General features: G+C 43.8%; 2 long non-coding RNA genes across 3 annotated transcripts; one reads left to right on the top strand and one right to left on the bottom strand.

Annotated features, from left to right (window-relative positions):
* Positions 1–1,314: 1,314 nt before the first annotated feature.
* Positions 1,315–6,290, bottom strand: LOC134735786 (uncharacterized). Its single transcript, XR_010119269.1, has 3 exons — positions 5,992–6,290; positions 4,748–4,861; positions 1,315–2,955 (listed from the first exon to the last, which is right to left on the bottom strand). It is a non-coding gene; the product is annotated as an uncharacterized lncRNA (long non-coding RNA).
* Positions 6,029–21,574, top strand: LOC134735783 (uncharacterized). 2 transcript variants are annotated; one of them, XR_010119264.1, is made up of 3 exons: positions 6,329–8,075; positions 15,532–16,960; positions 18,970–21,574. It is a non-coding gene; the product is annotated as an uncharacterized lncRNA (long non-coding RNA). The 2 variants fall into 2 exon arrangements; XR_010119265.1 differs by having other exon boundaries at positions 6,029–8,075; positions 15,532–21,574.
* The last annotated feature ends 1,603 nt before the right edge of the window (positions 21,575–23,177 follow it).

Below are 23,177 nucleotides of genomic sequence, written 5' to 3'. Positions count from 1 at the left end.
AAAAATAAATAAATAAATAAGTAAATAAATAAATAAATAAAATTCTTTCCATGTATAACACTCCATGACTATACCACATTGTAGAAGGTCTACGGTGATCACAGACCTCTTGTGGTTAACGGTGTTTGAACTTCAGAGTTACATAAATATAAGAAATAGAAACAAACATATTGGGCACCTTATATGCCTCATTTCTAGACAATTAATACCAGCCTCGCTTTATTCCTTCTAGAGTTCCAGTTAGATGTTTGCTGGATATTTCCATTTTATCCTCCGTGTATTTTAATCTCTTTCTCTTTTTTTGCTGGATTCTGTGTAATACCCTCAGGTTTATCTTCATTTTGCTAATTCTTTCTTCAGTTTTGTCTAATTATCTGTTCAGTGCATCCACTGACATGCTTTTAATGCATTAACCATACTTTTTATAAGTTCTATATTTTTAAGTCTGCCTATTCCTTTTCATCTTATTATATTTTCATCATTATTCATCTTGTTTCTTACATTTTTTAATTAATTTATTTATTTTTTCCATAAGTTATTGGGGTACAGGTGGCGTTTGGTTACGAGTAAGTTCTTTAGTGGAGATTTGTGAGATTTTGGTGCCCGCATCACCCGAGCAGTATACACTGAACCATAGCTGTAGTCTTTTCTTTTATTTTTGTTGAGACGGAGTCTCGCTCTGTCGCCAGGCGGGAGTGCAGTGGCGCGATCTCGGCTCACTGCAAGCTCCGCCTCACCGGTTCACGCCATTCTCCTGCCTCAGCCTCCCAAGTAGCTGGGACTACAGGCACCTGCCACCACGCCTGGCTAATTTTTCTGTATTTTTAGTAGAGACGGGGTTTCACCGTGTTAGCCAGGACGGTCTCGATCTCCTGACCTCGTGATCCGCCTGCCTCGGCCTCCCAAAGTGCTGGGATTACAGGCGTGAGCCTGCGCGCCCGGCCCATAGTTGTAGTCTTTTATCCCTCACCCCCTTCCCACTCTTTCTCCCAAGTCCCCAAAGTCCATTGTATCATTCTTATGCCTTTGAACTAGCTGTTTTCTGTATTCATCACATTTTTACTTGCAAGAATGACTACTGACAGACAAGGTATGGTTACTCAGACTTGAGTATTTGACAGGCATTTTCTGAAAAACAACAAATGCATTTGTTGCCAAGGATAAAATATAGGCTTTCTTGCAAAAATTTAAAATTTTGTGAATTTTATATCTGTCACTATTCAATACTTAAAGACTTTTCTAATGAAATTGGTGATGATATTAATAAATGTGATTTTGGGGATTGGATAATAAAATGTAGCAACATTTGAAAGATTTACATAATTGGGTGAACTTATATTTTTCAAAAGATCCATTCACAATGCATTGGTAAAACACTCATTCAAAGTGCAACATAGACCAGTGGATTTAAATAAAACAGAATGTTGTTATAGTTTCAGATTCAACATTGCAAATGACCTTTAAGAAACAACTACTTGTTGAGTTCTGGTGTAGTAGCAAAGAAAAGGACTCACAATTAAATGAAAAGGCTCCTGACATACTCCTCTCTTGTGCACCTGTATGTCTGTGTGAGGCCAGATTTTCTTCATATACTTCAGCCAAAATAGTACATCAGCACAGATTGAATGCAGATGCAGATATGAGAATCCAGCTGTCTTCTACTTGTAAATTAAAGAAATCTGCAAAAAAGACTTTTTTAAATATCACTCTTTTCTAAATTTTTGTTTGTTTGGGAAAAAACTATAATTTTTTACTAAATATATGTCATTTGTGCTAAAATATAATGGGTATCTTATTATTACTTTTAAGTATTCATATAGATGCATTTTTAATTTCTCAATTCTAATTTCTAGTGTTGTAAATATCAATAGCAATAACTTTTATACATGAAAGTTCTTTGAGGTCCTCAATAATTTTTAAGAATATAAAGGGGTTCTGGGACCCAAAATTTTAAGAACTGCTGCTGCATATAACTCACTTATTGCTGTAACTATTTTTCATCTTCCTCCATTACAATGCATGCCATAGTAAGGCAGGAGTTGTTTCCTGTCTTGTTCATCACTGAGTCCCCAGAGTTTAGAATAGTGCCGGGCAATTGTAGGTGCTCAGTAAAGATTTGTTGAGTGAATGAATGAATGCCACTCAACAGCAACCTCCACTTCTTGAGGCCTGTGTGCTGACTCTCCTATGAACCTCCCCAGGGCATAGAGTGTGAGGTTGAGCTAAGATCCCCACATCCATTTATCTGTTGTAAGATATTTTCCAACTTCCTGCCCATTCCAAATCAAACCGATCTCACCCATTCTGAACTCCCCATGCACTGGCCTTCTAACACTGAGTGCACACTATGTCCTCAATCATTCATCCTGGCCCTTAAGGCCACCACTTTGCCTTGTTTACATGCAGTTCCTTTTCTTCCCCTCAGACTGTAAGATCCTGGAGTGCTGTGTTTCACGGTTTGCCTATTTTCAGCTGTAATCACAGTGCCTAGCACTGAACAGGTATTCAATAAATGTTTCTTATATAAGTGAATAATATACAAAATGAACACTCTTTCACCTGAATATGCACATATATACACACATTGAGAATACTTATTTGTTTCCAGCAGCCAATGAAAACCTTTCTCCAATGACAGCATAGTTCCCATACTTTTATTTCCCTATAGCTAAGCCTTTCCCTTGCTCCCAAAAGTTCTCTAGCCAACCCTGCCCTCAGGCACACCAGTGCAACAGTGCAGGTGACTCGCTGTCAATGCCTCTTTGTAGGACATCCCTCAATGATCAGTGCCCCAGTATCCAGGCTTCTGCCTCATAACCACAGGTCCAGTAACCAGGCTTAGGCATTGTTCCCTTGCAAGAGTCCTGGCCTCCATGACAGTAGCATTTCTTGAGCATCCACAATGTGTCATGAGCTTGGTCATAAATATGTATAATCCCCAGGCATCTCAGCAACCTGATAGGGAAGAACCACAGAGAACATGAGATAAGGACAAAGCCTAATCAATTTGTTATATCTACATGCCCACAGTGCATGCTCAGTCAATATTTAGTGAATAAAAGGCTGAATGAATGAATCCTACAATATGGGTGTTCACATCCCATTGTACATATGAGCAAACAGCCTCATAGAGGTTATGCAGCTCATCCATCATGTTGCCAACCCCTGCATATATTTAGGGCCACCAACGGTCTACACCCAGTGGCTTGCCCCCACAAGCCTCTGTCCACTCAGGCAAACTGGTTTTCAAGTCACAGACATTCTTGGTCTTGGTGGATCCCACTGTTCATTCAGCAAAAATCTCTCAGTGTCAGCCACCTGGGACAAGTCACCTCAGCCCTTCCAACTCCCGTCATCCTTAGCAGACCAGGCAGGTGTATTTTCAAAGTACCAGTTAAACCTCTTGATTTCAGCTGGTTGGTCCAGACTAGCAACCCAGAGAGCAGGACGCCCCGTCCAAAGAAGGCCATTCTGCTCTCAACAAGTCTGCAGCTAATAGCACTTCTTTTAGTCCTCCTCAGTTTCTGTTGCTGGAGGAAGAAAGATAAAGGAGGCTGGGAAATTCAGGCCAACCTACATGCTCATATTGCACCCAGGCTCCCAGTCTGTGGCTGCAGCTTTCCCTGGAAGGTAATAGACATGTGACTTGGGCAAGGCTACACTAGCCAATGCTTTGCTTCCTAAGTGCTCCTAAGAGCTGCAGTTACCAGGGAAAATGAAGCTGGGAAGGATCACGGAATGCCAAGGTTTGCCACCTTCCCCAATACCCAGGCCCCCCATGGCCTGGCCACAAGCATCCTTTGCCCAGTTACTCCCTGACAGCACAGGAGCAAATGGCCTCTTGTGCAATCTAACAGTGCAGCCAGCTGAGGAGAGCCAGGGCCCCAGACAGAATGTGAAGGCCTGGACAGGAGCATTCTTAAGCCCTGTGAAGCACTAGCCTGGTCAAGGGACAGCACCTACTTGGCCACAGGAGTAAAAACAAGGGAGAGGTGGGCCCTTCCTCTGAAGCCTCTGCACACAGGAGGCTGCGGGGCCTTCAAAAAAAGAAGAGGAAGGAAGGAAGGGAGGAAGGAAGGAAGGGAGGAAGGAAGGAAGGAAGGGAGGAAGGAAGGAAGGGAGGGAGGGAGGGAGGAAGGAAGGAAGGAAGGAAGGAAGGAAGGAAGGAAGGAAAAAGAAGAAGAAAGAAAGAAAGAAAGAAAGAAAGAAAGAAAGAAAGAAAGAAAGAAAGAAGAAAGAAAAGAAGAAAGAAAGAAAGAAAGAAAGAAAGAAAGAAAGAAAGAAAGAAAGAAGAAAGGGAGAAAGAAAGAACGAAAGAAAGAAAGAAAGAGAAAGAAAGAAAGAGAAAGAAAGAAAGAAGAAAGAAAGAAAGAAAGAAAGAAAGAAAGAGAAAGAAAGAAAGAAAGAAAGAAAGAAAGAAAGAAAGAAAGAAAGAAAGGGAAAGAAAGATTGAAAGAGAAGGAGATGGAAAGAGAAAGGAAAGGAGAAAGAAATAAATATTGTATTACTTTGGGTTGTTTTCTATTTTAAAAAGTGATATATTTCAGTAGTAGAAAATTCAAATAATACATAGAAGCATTAAGAAACTGGGTGCAGTGGCTCATGCCTGTAATCCCAGCACTTTGCTGGGGTCAAGGCAAGAGGATTACTTGAGGCTGAGAGTTCAATACCAGCCTGGTCAACATAGCAAGACCTCATCTCTACTAAAAGTAAAAGAAAAAAAAAATGCCCAGGTGTGGTGGCACACCTGTAGTCCTGGCTACTGGTGGGGACGAGGTGGGAGGATCCCTTGAGCTCAGGAGGTCGAGGCCGCAGTGAGCTGTGATCACGCCACTCAGAGTGACAGAGTGAGACTCCATCTCTAAAATAAAAAGAAGAAGCACTAAGAAGAAAATTTAAGTTACTTGTTACCTACTTGTCATCTAGAAATGACTACTGTGGACATTTTGTACAAATCCTCCTGTCTTTCTTCTGCATGTGTCTTTATTATAATATATTGATGTCATAATGTTCCTGTTGTAAACAGACTTTCCACCAAACACTGCATGATAAGCATTTTCTCCACCATAATAAATAATATTTTGTGATTTTTAAAGCATACAGAATATTCCACCATCATCTGGAATTTCTTTAAGCATGAATTTTTTTAACTATCCCCTATTATTGAACTTCCAAGTTGTGTTCCTTTTTTTCTTTTCTAAGCAACATGCTGATTATCTTGAACATAAACTGCGCCCTTCTTCAATTACTTAATTAGAAGGGTTACTAGAAATGGAAGTATTGGGTCAAAGTGTACCTACATTTAAAAAAAATTTAAGAAGCCTTATTAAGGTATAATTAACATACAATAAATTGCACATATTTAAAGTGCACAATTTCATAACTTCTGACACATGTATATACCCATGAAACTATTGCCACAACCAAGGTGATGAACACATCCGTCACTCCCATATGTTTCTTTGTGGCCCTTTCTAATCCCTCTTTCTCTCCCCTTCCTTTCCCCATAGCAATGACTGCTCTGCTTTCTATCACTACAGACTAGGTAGAATTTTCCAGGGTTTTTTATAAATGGAGTTACCCAATACATACTCTTTTCCTCTGGTTTCTTTTCTTCAGCATAATTATTTGGAGATTCATTCATATTATTGTATCACTAGTTTATTCCTTTTTAGTGCGGAGTCTTACTCCACTATATAGTCAGGAAAGTGCACCCATTTTTAACACTTTTGATGCCTACTACTAAACGAACTGTGGGGGCTTCGTGAGGCTCTTTATCACAAAAGCATGGACATTTGGAGCTGACTGCCCCCTCCACTGAAAAGCTAGGATTGAAATTCCATTTGTTCCAAGTGTACCATTCTGTCCCCAGAACTGCATGGCCTCTGACCCTCCCTAGTTCCAACATCCATTACCAGGAAAAAGGAAAAACTCCAAGAACAAAGAAAAGACCCAAGAGAAGACGGGCCGGCGAGGGCAGCAGCAGTGTACCTCGTGCCTCAGTGCTCCAATCCCAGAAGGGACCTACTTCCTAGATGCTGCTCTGCTCCCAAAGAAGCTGGCCCTGAAGCAGTGGCCTGAGCCATCACACCGTGGACAGTCATGGGGATGATGAGCAGGGCACAGGGACAAGACAGGTTCTCAGACCACACAGACAAGTGCGTGTGAGGTCTATTTGCGCTCCCTGTAACCTGTAACCCTGCATGAACGTTGTATTGATACAAATAGAACTATAAAACAGGGAGGAAAAAAAGACTGCATTTGCTTCCCTGCTAGACCATGAAACCACTAAGAGTCGGATCTGTGGCTGACTCATCTTGCTTCATGGCTTCTTGCTCTGGTGAGTTTTCAATCCGCTTTTCTCGAAGGCTATTGACTACATTTTCTTTGAAATAGCTCAGCTCCTGCCCAGCACCACCGAGGCAGAAATCAGGTGACCACAGAGAAGACGGCAGGGGGCTGGGGCCTGCCCTACCCCCACACCAGTCTCATTAACTTCTCTGCTTCCTTCAACATGCAGCTGCATGTGTTTTCTTTAGAACCACATCCAAACTCCCCAGGTGGAGTCAGTCATGCCCTCAAGCTGCCTGTTTTCCATTGCACTGGGATTATTTGCTTAACCATTCAGCAAGCTTACTGGGGGCCCACTGCGTGCTGAGTGCTGGGCCCTTCCGCTCGTGGAGTCCAGAGTCCAGTGAAGCACCAAGGCTCAGTGGAGATGACTCCCATGCCAGGGGTCAGGAGCAAAGATGGCACTGTGCAGAGGACACCATGGGCCCACTGAGGAAAGACGCCTCTCATGGAATGGACAGAGAATCAAGAAAAACCTCCTGGAGGGATTAGGCCCTAAAACAAACCCTAAAGAACAAAAAGGGGTTATCTAGATGCAGAAGTTAGGAAAGAGGCAGGGTCCAGACTGCATGGATCAGAGAGCAAAGGCAGAGAGGCAGTGAGGTCAGGGGAGAGATGCACAGAGGGAAGAATCAAATCCCTCACCCACCAGGAGAACGGAAGGCTGGCCAGTCCAAAAGGGCTGAAGAATCTGGCTGGTGGTAGAGTAGCAACTACTTAGGGGCAAGGCAAGAGAGGCAGGTAGGAACCAGGGCACCAAGAACTTTATACTCCATGTTAAATGGGCAAAAGGGAGCCACTTGAAAATCTGAATGAGCAACTTAGTTAGAAGTGTATGTGAGGCAGATTGTGTGCTACAGTATGGGAGAGGGATTTCGGAGGGTGACACCGGATCAGACACATTAGTTATGGGGGAAGTAAAATAATCAACAGAAGAGGCATTAAAGGACTAAACTAGGGGAGTGTTGGCTGGGATGCAGAGTAGAGTATGATGGATGTTAAGAAGGTAAAATTTGTAATACTTGATGTTCGATTCCAATGTGGGGACTAAGGGTGAAAAATAAGTCGATAGTGACTCTTGAGTTTCCCAAGTGGCACACATGTGGATAGCACCTTCCCATCAATTAGGACAGACATGGCTTATTCACCACTCCATCCCCAGAGACCAGTACAGTTTCTAAGATATAGCCAGTGCTTCATAAACGTTTCTGAATGAATGAATTAGTCTAAGAACAGTCCTGCTTTACCTACTCCAAGGGGGCACCTGCACAGAGCACAGAGTGAAAGATGTCCTGGATTTGGGTAGCTGCAGACCCTGCAGAGAAACCCTCAACGTAAAGATGGTCTCCTGTCCCAATAACATGAGCTTTACAGAGGAGGATGCCAGCAGAGGACCCAGCTATATCAAGGAATGGAGGATAGCAAATAACACAAACAGACATGACTTGGATCCTTGCTCCATTCAGACCATTGACAGCTCAAGGCTGTGGAAGAAGAAACATAGGAGCTTGACCCAGAGAGAGAAAAGATTTGGAGATTTTAGTCAGCAACAGACACTGAAGGTGGGCAAGGTCAACATTTACTACGTTATGAAGAAGACCTTTAAACAAGGAGATTCCCACCATCTTCTTAGTAGGAAGTGGTTGTTGGAGGTCAATGAAATGGAAGCCACTTCCTGCAAAAGGGATTTTGCAGAACTGTGGATCCCCTTCCCTGAAAAAAAGGTAAGATAAAAAACTATGATAGATTTAAAGAAGTTTTAAATTGATTGTGGCTAACAAAATTTCCAGAGCATAAAGAGGACCCTCGGGATTTTGTAGCAAGTTCCCAGTATAGGATGGGATAACTGAGGGCTTCCACACTCCAGCCTGTCCCTTTTGGTTTTTGTCAAGAATTACCTCATGGGTTTTATGAAGCCCACTCAGAGCCCTCCTCGCTGAATATCCTTGAACATGTTTTTAAACTTCTCATTCCTCAGGTTCCTCATTGCACAGAAGGTGTGGTAATACCAACCTTGGAGGACTGTTATGGGATTGAATGAGATAATAGACACAGTCTAAAAAATGGCAAATTTTATTATCAGAGGCATCACTGTTATTATCTTACAACAAGTCAACCTTTCTGAGTTTCACCACAAAAACACATAATCAGGTTTCCTGAGAATTAAATTAGATAATGGAGAGGGATACGTTTTGTGCACTGTAAAGAATTCTGTAAAAAATAAAGTGATTATTGTTGTGTGGGTATGAGGAGGGAAAAACAGTCCCCTCATTCTCCTGGAGAGACTGAGGGTTCTCACCCAGAGCATGTGCATTTTTATCTTTAATTCAAAGCCTATGACTCAGGTTGGAGATCTGCTCACTGGACTGCTGGAAAGCTAGGCTTAGGACTCCCCTGCAGGACCACCCAGGAGTCTGAGCAGCCACAGGACGCCAGCATCTTGTTGACTTAAGAATATGAACCATTGGAATGTATTACACCTGTCTGTCCTGGCTACCTAGCCTTTTAGTCCTTCAAGGTGTTTAATTTAATCTGCAGAACTCTATACAGTGGGACCCTCATTCCCTCTGAGGTTATTGCTTGCTTTTATAACATTAAGCTAGGAAGTTATAAAATTGCAGAGTGTGGGAAAAATACCAAGTTCCTAACCTTGGTTTGACCACCTACCAAATGTGTGGTCTTGAGCAAATCATTTCACTCCTCTAAGCCTCGATTTCCTCTCCTATAAAATGGGGCTTATAATCCCAGCTTATCTCTCATAATTGTTATGAGAATCAATAAAACATTTTGTGCAGTATAAACAATTGTATAAAATAAATATACAAAAGTATTCTTACTACTTCTGCTATATCAGTTAGGCTAGGCTACATTATTCTTCAATAAATACAAGTCATTTTTTTATTCATGTAAAGTCAGGTGTAAATTGAGTGGCTCCTCAGGGCAATTCTCCTCCATGCAGTGATTCAGGGATCCAGGCTCCACCCATCTGGAGATGCCAACATCTGAACATCTGGTTTCCAGAGTCATTGTAGCAGAGGAAGAGAGGGGTGATGGTTTGCCAAGAATTTTATTAAATGTCATGCCTGAGAGTGGTTGGACATCATTCCCACCTATATTCTGTTGGAAGCACCCAATCATACAGCCCCAACATCATTACAAGCAAAAGTGAAAAATATAGGGGAGTCAATGGAACAATTGGTGAATACCAGTGTCTTTACTACACCTGCACTAATGACAAATAATTTACATGTTTAGGAAAATGCATGACAAAGAACAAAGAGCTTAAAATCAAACAAGCCTGGGCTCAAATCCAAACTTTGTTGCTTGCTACCTGTATGACTTTGAGCAGTTTGGAACCTCTTTCCTTATATTTCAAATGGGGGTATTATGGAACCTACCTTACAGTTTTGCTGTAAGGATTATATGAGATAATAAGTATAAAATGCTTTTTATCTGACATATAATAATTGCTTAATAAATGGTAACTGTTTATTTTTTTCTATTCTCTGAGCTTTGAAACTGCTGATTCACTTCCGTGAATATTCTGTGGCAACCTGAGAGAAAAAATTTAAGTGTCTGTCACACTCACCAGCTCCCACCTGAGAAATACTTTATTGCTAGTAAAACCTGAGTAAACTGAGCTTCAAAAAAGAAGCAGTCATCTGAGAGGTTATTCCTCGTCAAATAAGCCTCTTATACTCTGCTCTGGGCATCAAGGACCAGGGTTCCCGCTGTACCATAGAAGACCTGTGTGCAAATTAGAAAAAAAAGCCCTTCCTCTTGACATAGAATAATCCCATTGGCCCTACTGCTTGATAAGTGTGGATTTCACTCACTCCTTAGCCTGATACCCTTAGGCAGTGACCAACCTGCACAACTGTACCCACTGATCTGCCTGGGATATATAAACAAAAACATCTAGTCATGCTCCTGAGGAGGTCACCAGAAAGCTCTGGGGAGACAGACTTATAACCAATTGACTTCACTCCACTTTAGAGCAGAAAGGACAGAGCAGACAATTTTGTGGGCACAAAAGGCAACAAGTTACCCTTTATTCCTTTTCTCCCTTCCTATAAACAAGACTGTCCTGAACTGTGGTGACTTCCTGTCTTGGTTAGTCCATTCAGAGTTAAAAAGACTCAGTGTCTTTGGTCTCACTGAGTAAAGGCTGGTCACAGTCCAAGGTACAGAAGTTCAATCATTATAGTTAGGTCTAATTCAGACCACATCCAATCCTTCCTCAGGAATCCTGAATAACCCATTTTCAAGTCCCCCCCACCAATCTCTTTGACTAACAGTTTGTTTTACTTTGGACAACTCAGTTAAACTTTCCTTGCCTCAGTTTCCCCCAATACAGAATGGACATGGGGTATCAATCAAATGTGTATTGAGGGGAATCTATTAAGAATATTGTAAACTTTCAAAAACATAAACCAACATAAATTCATGGAAGCCATTGTTCTTTCATGTATGTGATTAATGTACTTGCATAATAATTAACAATAATATTTTCTGTGAAATATCTTTATTTGTTCTAAGCAGCTTCTTCAGATAAGGATAAAATAGGCGCTAGAGTGTGGTATTAAGAATTACAGTGGGCCAGGCATGGTGGCTCACACCTGTAATCCCAGCACTTTGGGAGGCCAAGGCAGGTGGATCACCTGAGGTCGGGAGTTTGAGACCAGCCTCACCAACATGGAGGAACTTCATCTCTACCAAAAAAACAAAATTAACCGGGTGTGGTGGCAAATGCCTGTCTGTAATCCCAGATACCCGGGAGGCTGAGACAGGAGAATCCCTTGAAACCAGGAGGCGGAGGTTGCAGTGAGCTGAGATCGCACCATTGCAATCCAGCCTGGGCATCACAGTGAGACTCTGTCTCAAATAAGAAAAAGAAAAAAATGAATTGCAATGAACTACAAGTAAAAGAAGTAAAAAAAAAAAAAAAAAAAAAAAACAAAAAAAAACCAGTGGCATAATTAGTTAAGAAGTCTTATTTTTTTCACATGTAGCTAGAAGTGAAAAAGGAGGCAGCCCATGGCTGGTACTGTAGTTGTACCATCAGAGACCCAAGCTCTTTCTGCTTTCCTCTCAATCATTCTCAGCTTGTGCTGCCTCCTTGGGGCCATAATATTTTCCAGCATCAGATTTTTATTCCAGGAAGGAAGAAGGAGAAGGGCAAAAGGACTCCCCATCCTCCTTAAAGGAACTACTCAATATTTCACTTGCTTCTCATTGGCCAAAGGAATGTCACATGACAACTCCTTTCTACAAAGGAAGCCAGAGAATGTAGGTTTTTAGCTGGGCATGCCGTTCTGGCAGTAAGAAAAATCAGGAGAGTGGATATTGGGTAGACACCTAACAATGTTCAGATGTATTTGTAACAAGTTGATTGAAATAAGGGGGGAAGGAGTGATTTAAAAAAAAAAAAAGGAAAGCACATGAGGCAGTTCCCTAAATCAGTCATCTACTTCCACAATAATGCTCCCTCGCAGTAACAAAACCTCAAGGACACGCAACAGTAAACATCTAGGGTCAGCTGGAGGTCAGCTAAGTGGCTCTGCTAATTTTGGCTGGGCTTACTCATATGTGTGAGAGTCGGCTGGCAGTTGGCTGATCTAGACTGGCCTTGACTGGAGCAACAGAGATGGCTTAGCTCTGCTGCTCAGTTTCTCTTCCTCCAGGCGGCTAGCTTGAGCGTGTTGTCATGGCAACGGCAGATGCACAAGACAGCAAAAGGAAATACATACAGTCTCTGGAGTTCTATATGTGGAACTGATACTTCCACTTTACCTTGTTGGCCAAAACAGGTCCATGATTAGGCTCAGAAACAGCATTGGACAGCAATACAGATGTGTATGGTGAAGGACATAGATACAGGAGGGATGAAGAATTAGGGTCATTTCAACACTCTGCCATATCCCCTCTCTATAGGTTCTTAGACCTAGTAGCTAAAAGAGGCATTAAGTGGTTAAAAAGGATTATCTAGAAAGCAGAGTGTATCACATTCACATTCACTCAAAGATCTGCTGTTAAAAGAGTCATGTCCCAGCAGCATGATTGCATGTTTTAAAATTATAAAAATAATATCCTAGATATTTAGAACACCAACACCACATTTTTGGGAATAACACCCTAAAGGAAGAATTTTCTTTAGATTATTAAAACTTTACAATATTGTTTCCAATTTTTTATCTTTATAAAATACACATAACTTAAAATTTAACCTCTTAATGATTTTTCAGAGTATATAGTTCCAGTGGTTTTAATACATTCATTCATAATGTTGTATAAATATCACCATCATCCATCTTCAGAACTTTTTCCATCTTGTAAAATTGGAATTATTTACCCATTAAATAATAACTCTCAATTGCCCCCATCCCCTGGCAACCACCATCTCTATTATTCTGAATGCTCTAGTAATTAGCAGATTTAGATTAGATCTAGTAATTTTATACTCAAATAATTACCTCATATAAGTGGAATCATACAGTATTTGTCTTTTTGTGACTGTCTTATTTAACTTAGCATAATGTCCTCAAGGTTCACCCGTGTTGTATCCTGTGTAAGAATTTCCTTCGTTTTTAAGGCTGAATAATTTTCCATTGAATGTATATACCATTTTATTTATTCATTCTTCTGTAGAGGAACACTTGGGTTGCATCTGCATTTTAGCTATCATGAACAATGCTGCTATGAACATAAGTGTACAAATATCTCTTTGAGATTTTTCTTTCAATTCTTTTTGGTATAGACCTACTAGGTTGGTGCAAAAGTAATCATGGATTTTGCTATTCCTTTTAATGGCAACAATCACAATTACTTTTGCACCAACCTATAGATGCAAAATTGCTGAATCCTATGGTAATTCTATTCTTAATTTTTTGAGGAATCATCATACTGTTTTCCACAGTAGCTGTACCATTTTGCATTCCCACCAACAGGGCACAAGAGTTCCAATTCCTGTGTATCCTCATTAATACTTGCTTTTTGCTATGGTGTTTTGATAGTAGCCATTCTATTTGGTGTGAGTGTTACCTCATTATGGTTTTGATTTGCGTTTCCCTAATGTTTGGTGATGTTAAGCCTCTTTTCATGTGTTTATTGGTTATTTGTATATTTTCTTAGGAGAAATGCCTTTTTTTCGTTTTTGTTTTTTTTGAGACTGAGTCTCATTCTGTCGCCCAGGCTGGAGTGCAGTGGCACGATCTCAGCTCACTACAAGCACCACCTCCCAGGTTCATGCCATTCTCCCGCCTCAGCCTCCTGAGTAGCTGGGACTATAGGTGCCCATCACCACGCCCAGCTAATTTTGTTTTTGTATTTTTAATAGAGATGGGGTTTCACCATGTTAGCCAGGATTGTCTCGATCTCCTGACCTCATGATCCACCCACCTCAGCTTCCCAAAGTGCTGGGATTACAGGTGTGAGCCACCGCACCTAGCCCAGAAAGGCCCATTTTTAAATTAGGCTCTTTGTTTTTGAATTTTAGTTCTTTATCTATGCTGGATATTAATCCCTTATCAGACACATGATTTATACGTATCTGCTCTCATTCTGAGGGTTACCTTTTTACTCTGTTGATGATCACATTATTTCTTACAGCTAATTTTGGGGGTAGATTGTCTTCCCAGAAAATGGAGAGAAATAATGTCTCAATTTTTTAAAGGTAGAAGACACAGGATGAATAAAGTTTCAGGTTTAAGATGAAAAATATAAATTCTTAAGCTATAGAAATGGCCCTTCACCTGATTTTGTACCTCACAGTAATGCAAAACTGAACCTGTTTCAAAGCCACCTTTTCTGTACAGTGCTGCTATTGTGTGGTGGGTGGTACAGATTTAGCCAACCCTACAAAATCCACTTCCCTAGACACATCCTGCAAGGTTTCTGTGACCACTAGTGGTAAAGCACCACAATGGTGCTCATTAGTCAAACATCACTGCCGGTAGTCTCATTCCTCCTGGAGGCACACACTGAAAGAGAGAACTTTTCCTCTGGGGTCCTGTGCTTGTGTGTTCATGGTCTTATAAGTCACAGCAAAGAGAGAGAAAAACACAGGAGAAAATGAAAATGTCCACAGGAAACAGCCAACTGTACAGAGACAGTGCTTTGGGAAACCCTAAATGGGACTTTATTTCTCTACAGGGGGAAAGAACAAGAATGCAGTCAGCTCAGGTTTATACCAGGATAAAGTGAAATGGGTGGAAAGATGTGTGAGTTCTACCTTAGGTAAGTTGGCACCCCTCAGTTTCCCCAAAGAGCAGGTGGAACTGGGTGAGCCTGCGGTTCCTTCCAGTCTTTGTAGTCTGTGTTTGTGGAAAACCAGGAGGCCACCAGCACAGAATATTTGTGTGGGGCCATGTGTGTGTCCTCCCCAAAGGGGAGGAGATAGCAGGCAAGCTCAGCTTTGGGGTGACCGGGAAATAGTGAGAGCCCTCAGCCCAGGAGAGCAGGCCCCTAACAACGAGCCCTTATAAGGGGCAGGTACATGTACACAGTGTGTTCCTGAAATGAGCTGTCAAAAAGAGGGGAAAGAGTACCCTGAGGGTGTGTTTTGGACAGGAGAGTGGTAGTGAAGGGGGATTCAGAAAACAAACTTTGCTTTGGAACTCCAGAGGAATAAGGACAGGGAATGCCCTCCAAGTATACATGGACAACATTCACAGCAGATACCTCAGCTCCCAGATCCAAAGAGGGTAACCACATCCAACAGGGATGACCAGGTAGCATTTCTGAACCTGATGTGCAGTTCTAAGAGGAAAATCCTTTTTTTTTTTTTTTTGAGATGAAGTCTCACTCTATCGCTCAGGCTGGAGTGCAGTGGCATGATCTCGGCTCACTGAAACCTCTGCCACCTGGGTTCAAGCAATTCTCCTGCTTCAACCTCCCGAGTAGCTGGGATTACAGGTGTCTGCCACCACGCCAGGCTAATTTTTGTATTTTTAGTAGAGATGGGGTTTCCCCATCCTGACCTGGCTGGTCTTGAACTCCTGACCTCATGATCCACCTGCCTCGGCCTCCCAAAGTGCTTGGATTATAGGTGAGAATCCATTATTATATTTAGTATTTCAATGCAGGGACTCAGAGCCCTTAAACTGATTGGACCTAAAAAAACCATTCATGGACCACTCATGACCTGACCACTCTTGTTCCCTTCCTGTCTCTGTGACACAGACAACAAATGCCATCACTTCTCGGCCACAGGTGGAGACCCTGGCCAAGGATACATGACCAAGGATACACGACAGAGCTACAGATCAGTCCTGAACAGAAATGCAACAGAACAGCCTCTTGTTTCCTCAGCCGCACTTCTAGACCGAATTTCCTGCCCTGAAATGCTGTCCACAGCCAGGCCAAGGAGCGGAAAAGAGAAGCCTTTTAAAATTAGCATACTAGCTTATGGGGCGGTGGGAGGAGGGGGATGAAAAGAAGGATCTTGGAAGAGCTCCAGCTATTTTATTCCTGCTTTTTCATTCCAGTTTTGGAGATCTGGGACACATTGATTCACAACTTTATAGTTCTTATTCAGCATTGATTTATGGGCTGACCAATCTGGGCCTAATCAGTCAGAGAAGGATTGGGGTTTTTTTGTCCAATAATGTTATATTTACGAGTCCATGAAGTGCACCGTGGCTGCAGCCCTGCCTGGAGTCAATAGAACAGAACTTCTAAGATCTCAGAGAAGGGGGTTCCCAGACCATTTTCTGCCCCCATATCATGCTTAAAGCTCCACTGTACATTAGAGGCCCCTGGTGTCATCTCACATTTAAACTCCAAACGGCTTGCCTGTAAATCTTTAACTACTGTGAACAGCTATGACAGTCTCGAATGTCCGTGGTTCTGTGCATCTGTCACTCTTATTTTCTTCTTTCCCTCTCTGACTGTGGAAGTAACTAACCCGCAGCTGGATGCTCACTGGATATTTCACAGCTGCGGAGACCAGGGCAGCGTTTGTTCACTCAGAGAAGCCCAGCCAGGGCTGTGCGGAGTTCAGCGGGTTATCATGTGCTTCCGGCTTGATTTGTGGTTATTCTGGTTCAGTGACTATAAAGAAATGAGCAGCCTGGCTAGACAGGAACTAGTTGAGAAGCCTGCCGTGGAGGGGAGGAAACAGAAATACTCAGACAGCAAGCATCTTTATGTTTTTCTTTGACGGGAAAGACATTTTCCTTGTCACACTCTTGGCAGCTGTCTGTTCTCAGCCTCCAACTCTGGTTAGCCCCAGCCGAGTCATTTATCTGCAGGACTCCTCAGGCAGCAGTGTCCCTAACTCCCTGCCCTACCGTGGGTACCAGCAGTAAATGTCCATCACCAGCCTCGACTCCCTAATTCACCTGACAAAGGATTCCACTGCTTGATTTATCCTGAGGAGAGAAAAATTCAGCAACAGCAAGAAACTTAGAAAAGCCATAGGCATCTGACAGATGAAGGAAGAAAGCTGCCAATTCTGCATTTCAGAGTCTGAACCTATGAAGCTGACCAGATCTACCTGGAAAGAGAGAGTCTTGAATGCCCTAGGAAGACTGCGAACCATTACTGCGTGAACGATCAGACAGGTCATCAAGTCAAGGATTGGCAAACTTTTTCTGGAAAGGGTCACGTGGTAAGTATTTCCAGCTTTGAGGGTCACATACAGTCACTGTCACATCTTATTTTTTCACTACAACTTAAAAATGTAGGCCGGGCACGGTGGCTCGGGACTGTAATCCCAGCACTTTGGGAGGCTGAGGCGGGCAGATCACGAGGTCAGGAGATCGAGACCATCCTGGCTAACACAGTGAAATCCCATCTCCACTAAAAATACAAAAAAAAAAAAAAAAAAATTAGCTGGGCTTGGTGGCGGGCACCTGTAATCCCAGCTACTTGGGAGGCTGAAGCAGGAGAATGGCGTGGACCTGGGAGGCAGAGCTTGCAGTGAGCCAAGATTGCGCCACTGTACTCCGGTCTGGGTGACAGAACGAGACTCCATCTCAAAAAAAAAAAAAAAAGTAAAAGTCATTTTCAGTTCACAAGCTGTACAAAAGCAAGTCACTGGTCGTAGTTTGCTGACCGCCCCTCACCCCCACCCGTGGTTTAGACAAACTAAAATTGTTTTTTATTTTAAATTTTGTATCCACTCGCGCTGTGCATACATTCATGTGCATGAGCGTGTGGCCTGACAGCTTCAGGCAGTCCCAACGCGCCACACCTCACCTTCCTAGGGTCGAAGTAACACTGGGAAACTCACTCCAGAGAGCCAAGACGCACTATAGCAGAAAGAACACAGGCTTCAGGAGACATGAGGTTTCCTCCCAGCTCAGTGCTGCATCTGTTCTGTGCCCTGAGCCAGTCGCTTGCCCTTTGTGACCTTCCGAGATCCATTTGCAGGGTGAAGGGGGTCAGGCCAGGTGATGTCCAAGCTCCCTCCCAAATGTGATATTTCCTGTAGGCATCCCAGACCCATTTAGGACCAAATGAGGATGTAAGAGAAAGGAATGGATACAAATGTCTTCTATTCGTTCACTCTAGCTCAAAGCACAGCCAATTTTGAGGTGACCACCCCCCACATCAGAGAACCCCCTTTGGGAGCAGAGTGGCTGGCACAAGCTCTGCTCAGGGAGACCTGGGAGGAATGCTTGTCATCCTGGGGGTGCCAGCCACCCCTGCCATGCTCACCATGGAAACAAGCCATGCGGCCCGCACACCAGGCCAAGAATCTGGGCAGCTCGAAGGAGCCATGCCATTGTGGGCAGACACCGAGGCTCCCAGAAAACAAGCAAAGGCGAGGCCTGGAAGCTGCAGCGGAGACAGGTCATCATGACCTTCCCTCCCGGGCCACTGCCAGACTGGCCAGCGGACAGGTCTTCATCTCCATCCAGGCAGCCCAGGCATCCCTCAGGAAGTAAGAGACGGAGCTCACCGCTGCCAGCATGGGCCCAGGGACTGCTCCCTCCATCAGCATGTATTGGGTACCAGCTACACGCCTAGATGGCGTTGGGCATTATAGGGACAGGGTGGACAGGATACAGTGCCTGCTCTGGAAGGAATGGCTGGGTTGGAGAATTAGCACCCTCCAGTGACCACATGGGCAGCAGAAACAGTACCTTGTGTGTTCTGAAAGAAGAAGCTAGAGCTGAGGGCCTTGAAAGATGTTCCTGGTGTCTCTCAGCAGGGGCTTTGCACATGTACTTTATGGAAATGGTTTGAGCCCACGGGGCATCCTGCCAGCCGTATCCATGAATGCAAAGGTTAGAGTCAGCATGCTTGAGCAAAGGAGGAGTAGGGACCTTGCTTTGTAGGAGGCTTAGTAATAATTTGGTAGCAAATGCCCTTGGACCTTGGGATACTAATACGGTCACCATAGAGACCTATAGAAATCCTTGCATTTTCTAGTTCTCATGCAGAGTTGGTTGTTGAAGTCAGATGGTCTAAGGGGATGAGAGAGGAGGGTGATAACATACAGTAACAGCCAAGTCACCTTGTACATGGAATGTGATTAATAACATTGACCTTAAAGGGCCTAGGAGCCATTGGTGCTTCAGAGCCATCAAGTTGGACAGCCCACCGGCTTCTCTCCTCCTCTTTCCTTCACCTTGTCCTCTCCTTCAGCACCTCCTTTCTCCCTCCCCACAGGACACTGATGCTGTGGCTGATGGCGGATGAGGGTATTGGTAAGGCTCCTTGTTTTCCAGCTTTCTGCTCTAGTTTCCTGGCATTTTCTCATTTTTCAGAGACCTAGTGCTTCCAGAGAGCAACTTTGCCGCCACCCGGCGGGAGACCCACTAGCCAAAGGCAGCTCAACAGTTCCAGGGCTTTGACCTACTACCAAAAGGAAGTCTAACAGGAGAGGCAGCCCCAGGTGGTGGTACAGCCAGAGCCCTGGAGACAAACAGATCCTGTCTCGTTCGGTACCAGCTATGTGACCATGGGCAAGTCACTTGACCTTTTTGTGCCTCAGTTTCCTGATCAGTGAAATGGGAGTGATAGGCCCTACCTCCTAACCCCTTGCACACAGGGTTACTGCAAGGAATAAATGAGATCCTATATGTAGAGCACATAGCACAGGGCAGGGACCTGATAGGAACCCAATAAACACTTGTGCAGATGTCCTTTTGGTAAAGGAAGACGGCCAAGGGCCAGTCCCTGGGAAGTATGTGGCTATGGTTTGAATGTCTGTGTCTCCAAAATCCATATATTGGAAGCTAAGACTCCAAGTGATAGTATTAAGAGGTGGGGCCTTCAGGGAAGTGATTAAGCCATGAGGGCTCTGCCCTTATAAAGGGCTAGAGGGAATTGGCAAGATGTTTTTCCTCATGCCCTTTCACCTTCTGCCATGTGAGGATGCAACAAGGGGTGTCATCTTGGAAGCAGAGACTAAGTCCTTACTAGACACTGAACGCACAGGTTCCTCAATCTTCCCAGCCCCCAGAACTGTGAGGAAATAAATTTCTGTTGTTTATAAATTGCCCAGTCTCGGGTATTTTGTTATAGCAGCACAAAAATACTAAGACTTATCTGCCTTATGGGCAGGCTGGCTTCCTGTCTCCCAGAATGGCAATGCACACTGGTTAGCCTGCCCTTGCCCAGGGCCTAGCAGTCCACCAAGAAGGTTCAGAAACCCCATCTGTCTGTGCTCTGCAGCAGAGCCACTTCTCTGGGCCAGTCTCCCACAGCATGTTCTCGTGGCATAGACTGAGAGCCAAGGGGCGGCGGTCACCACAGGGTTCTTCCTGTGGCTAGCTCCAGAGAGCCAAGCCCACCTCTGCAGGCGTGAGCACTGCCCATGTCACTCTCACTCTGTGGTGCCCCATCTTCAGGGCCTCTGTGGCTGCGATGCCCCTCCTCTGACTGACAGTTGCTCTCTTTAGCTATCCCACTGCTTTGACCCACGGTACTACTTGCGCTGATCATTTGCCTACTTGCTGTCAGCTGCGTTCCCAGCCTTCTTTGCTCTGCTCTAGCATAGCAGGGTGAGCCTCCACATGCTGCATTTCCCAGACGCCCTCCAACAGGCTTTCAGTGAGGTTCTGTGAAGAGGAGGCACTGCCAAAAGCCTGGATAGTTCCTCCCTGCTGGCCTCTGGTGGGGTCTCAGGCAGTTGTGACAGTGCTATTGACACCCAAGTGTGGCAGTGGCAGTGGCTGCAGTGTCAGGGGCTTTGGCCTAGCGGTGCCGCTCTTGGCTTCCTGCTGAAGCAGCTCGGTTCTACAGCCGTGGCTTGGAATCATACCGATTCTGGTTTCCAAGGAGACGTTCCCCCTTGGCTCCTCCAGCCCACAGCTGGTGGCACTTTCCTGCAGCTGCTAGTCTTCGGATAACCTTACCTGACTGCCACTGCTCCTCCAGTCCTTCCATCACCCGGTTTCTGATTCCTCAATTAGATCCCCTCAGTGTGAAAAACCAGGAGGGCTTCTGTTTCCTGACCTGACTTATACACCACTTGAGTGACCATGATTCATCTCTTCAGCATGGTTTTGCACATCTCTGTTCTGGCCTGCTGTGTGCTGATTTTAAAGTTTAATCTTCAGAAGATAGCTTTGTTTTTATTTCCCTTTTTCAAAGTTTTTAAATGGAGCCACCCCGAGACCCCAATGTTCCTCCTACCATTCATTCACTTCCCCTTTTTGAACTTTGGTGAAGCCATAACAGCACTAAAAAAAGAAGTTAGGAGTGTATGCCCTCGGACCCAGCATCACACCTCTAGGAATTTACTTACACAACATAATTACAGAAGAGTAAAAACATGTATGCTCAGATAGATTCATTATAGCATTGCATGTAATAGTGAAAAATCGGAAGCATAAATAAAAAACTGGTTAAGCAAATTTTGCTTCATATATAACATTGCTTTTTAAATGAAAGATTTCTATCACCTATTATCAAGATTAAAAAAAAAACAGGTTACAGAACAGCAGGCCTACTATGATCATAGTTAAGTAAAATTGCACACGCATAGGTATTGTATTTAGGCACAAATGCTTCAAAGAGTAGTTGCCAAAATATTAACGGTGGTTATCTCTCAAGTGTGGAGGAAACTTTGGGTGAGTTTTATATTCATAAGCTACCTAGATGGGTTCAATCACTACATCTGTATTTAGGATTTATAGGCCAGCTCCTCTTTGTTCTTGAAAGATTTCAGTCTTTTGTTGTTGTTTTTAATCTAATGCAAAAGAAGTCAGTTAAAATCAGAATGAAATACTGTTCAAATCAACAAATGAATAAAAACTTGATGCTCCCAGTTGCCGCAGTTGATGCTGGTTTTGCTGTTTCTTCAGCTAAAGGGCAGATCACAGGGCAGGACAGTCACTTTGGGCCATCAATTCTCCTCCTGAAGAAAAGAAGGGGAAAGCTCAGCTCAGAACTGAGTCTATGACCCTCACTCCACCAGAGTTGCCTCCTAATGATACAGGACTCAAGAGAGAGGATGTAACGAAACTCGATAACCATAAAAGGACATTTGGACAGCACTTTCTGGAATACCAAGCCCATCACATCCATTTCTGATTTTGATCGACTGCGGTACAGCGATGTTATCTCCATTTGATTCAGATTAGGAGACTGAGGCTCAGGGGGATTAAAGAACACTCCCAAAGTCAAACCACAGGAAGCCTGGCCTCCCTGTGAATACTAATTTCACCACACCCTGCTGCCTGTCTCCACCACCTTCAAACTGCTTACACACTGGAACTGTTGATAATCCCTCCCTGTGTGAGACACCAGGCTGGGATCCCCTGGAGGGCAGGGACCTTATCCTATTCATCTTGTGTCCCCCGAGGCACCAGCATTGTAGCACTCAGTAAATGTTTGTTGAATTAGATTGAACTTCACTGGAACATTTTTAGAAGTAGGAGGCCAGAGCTAACACACTCTGCCAAAAAAAAAAAAAAAAAAAAAAAAAACCAAAGCTTTGGTTAGAGTTGAGGAATCTACGCACTGTGGGGTACAAAGACAAGCAGAAGTTCTTGGGGAACAGTGGCAACTCAAATAAGCAGGAATTCCAGAACAGAAAACCCCTCATTACTTTCTTGCTACTCACAGTATGTCTTGGATCAGTAGCATCTGCATCTCCCCGGAGCTGTCTAGAAATGCTGAGTCTCAGGCCCCACTCCAGAGCTTCTGAATCAGAATCTGCATTTTCACTAGCTCTCCACGTAGTTCCTGCTTATCAAAGTCTGTGAGGCACTAGAGGTGCACAAACTCTACCAGCGGCAGAACGCCAGCTGTGAGCCCTACAAGTGCTCCCAGACAGGGTTTTATTTTGTGCAATGTGGTCTCAGACCCTTCGTTTGTTTGTTTGTTTCTTTCTTTCTTTTTTTTTTTTTTTTGAGACAGAGTTTTGTTCTTGTTGCCCAGGCTGGAGTGCAATGGCACGATCTCGGCTCACTGTGACCTCCAACTCCTGGGTTCAAGCCAGTCTCCTGCTCCAGCCTCCTGAGTAGCTGGGATTAGAGGCATGTGCCACCATGCCCAGTTAATTTTGTATTTTTAGTAGAGACAGAGTTTCACCATTTGGTTAGGCTGGCCTCAAACTCCTGACCTCAAGTAATCCACCTGCCTCAGCCTCCCAAAGTGCTGGGATTACAGGCGTGAGCCACCGTGCACGAATCTTTTCATTTGTTTCTGAAGACAGAGCAGCATAGCATGTTTGCTTCTAGCAAAGAAGCACACTTTATTAAAATTCTAATAGGAAGAGAAGAGCCCCACCTCACCACGGGAAGCCAGATTCTGGAGAGTGTGGGTCATCCCAAATTTTTGAAATTCTACATAGGTTAGTGGATCTCAACCAGGGCACAGTGGCGATGTCTGGAAACATTTTTTGGTTGTCTCAACTGGGGAAGCTG

The sequence above is a fragment of the Symphalangus syndactylus genome, chromosome 23, assembly GCF_028878055.3.
Source record: "Symphalangus syndactylus isolate Jambi chromosome 23, NHGRI_mSymSyn1-v2.1_pri, whole genome shotgun sequence".
NCBI lineage: Eukaryota > Metazoa > Chordata > Mammalia > Primates > Hylobatidae > Symphalangus > Symphalangus syndactylus.
The sequence above is the reverse complement of the archived record's forward strand: the minus strand, read 5'-3'. Positions and strand labels throughout refer to the sequence as shown.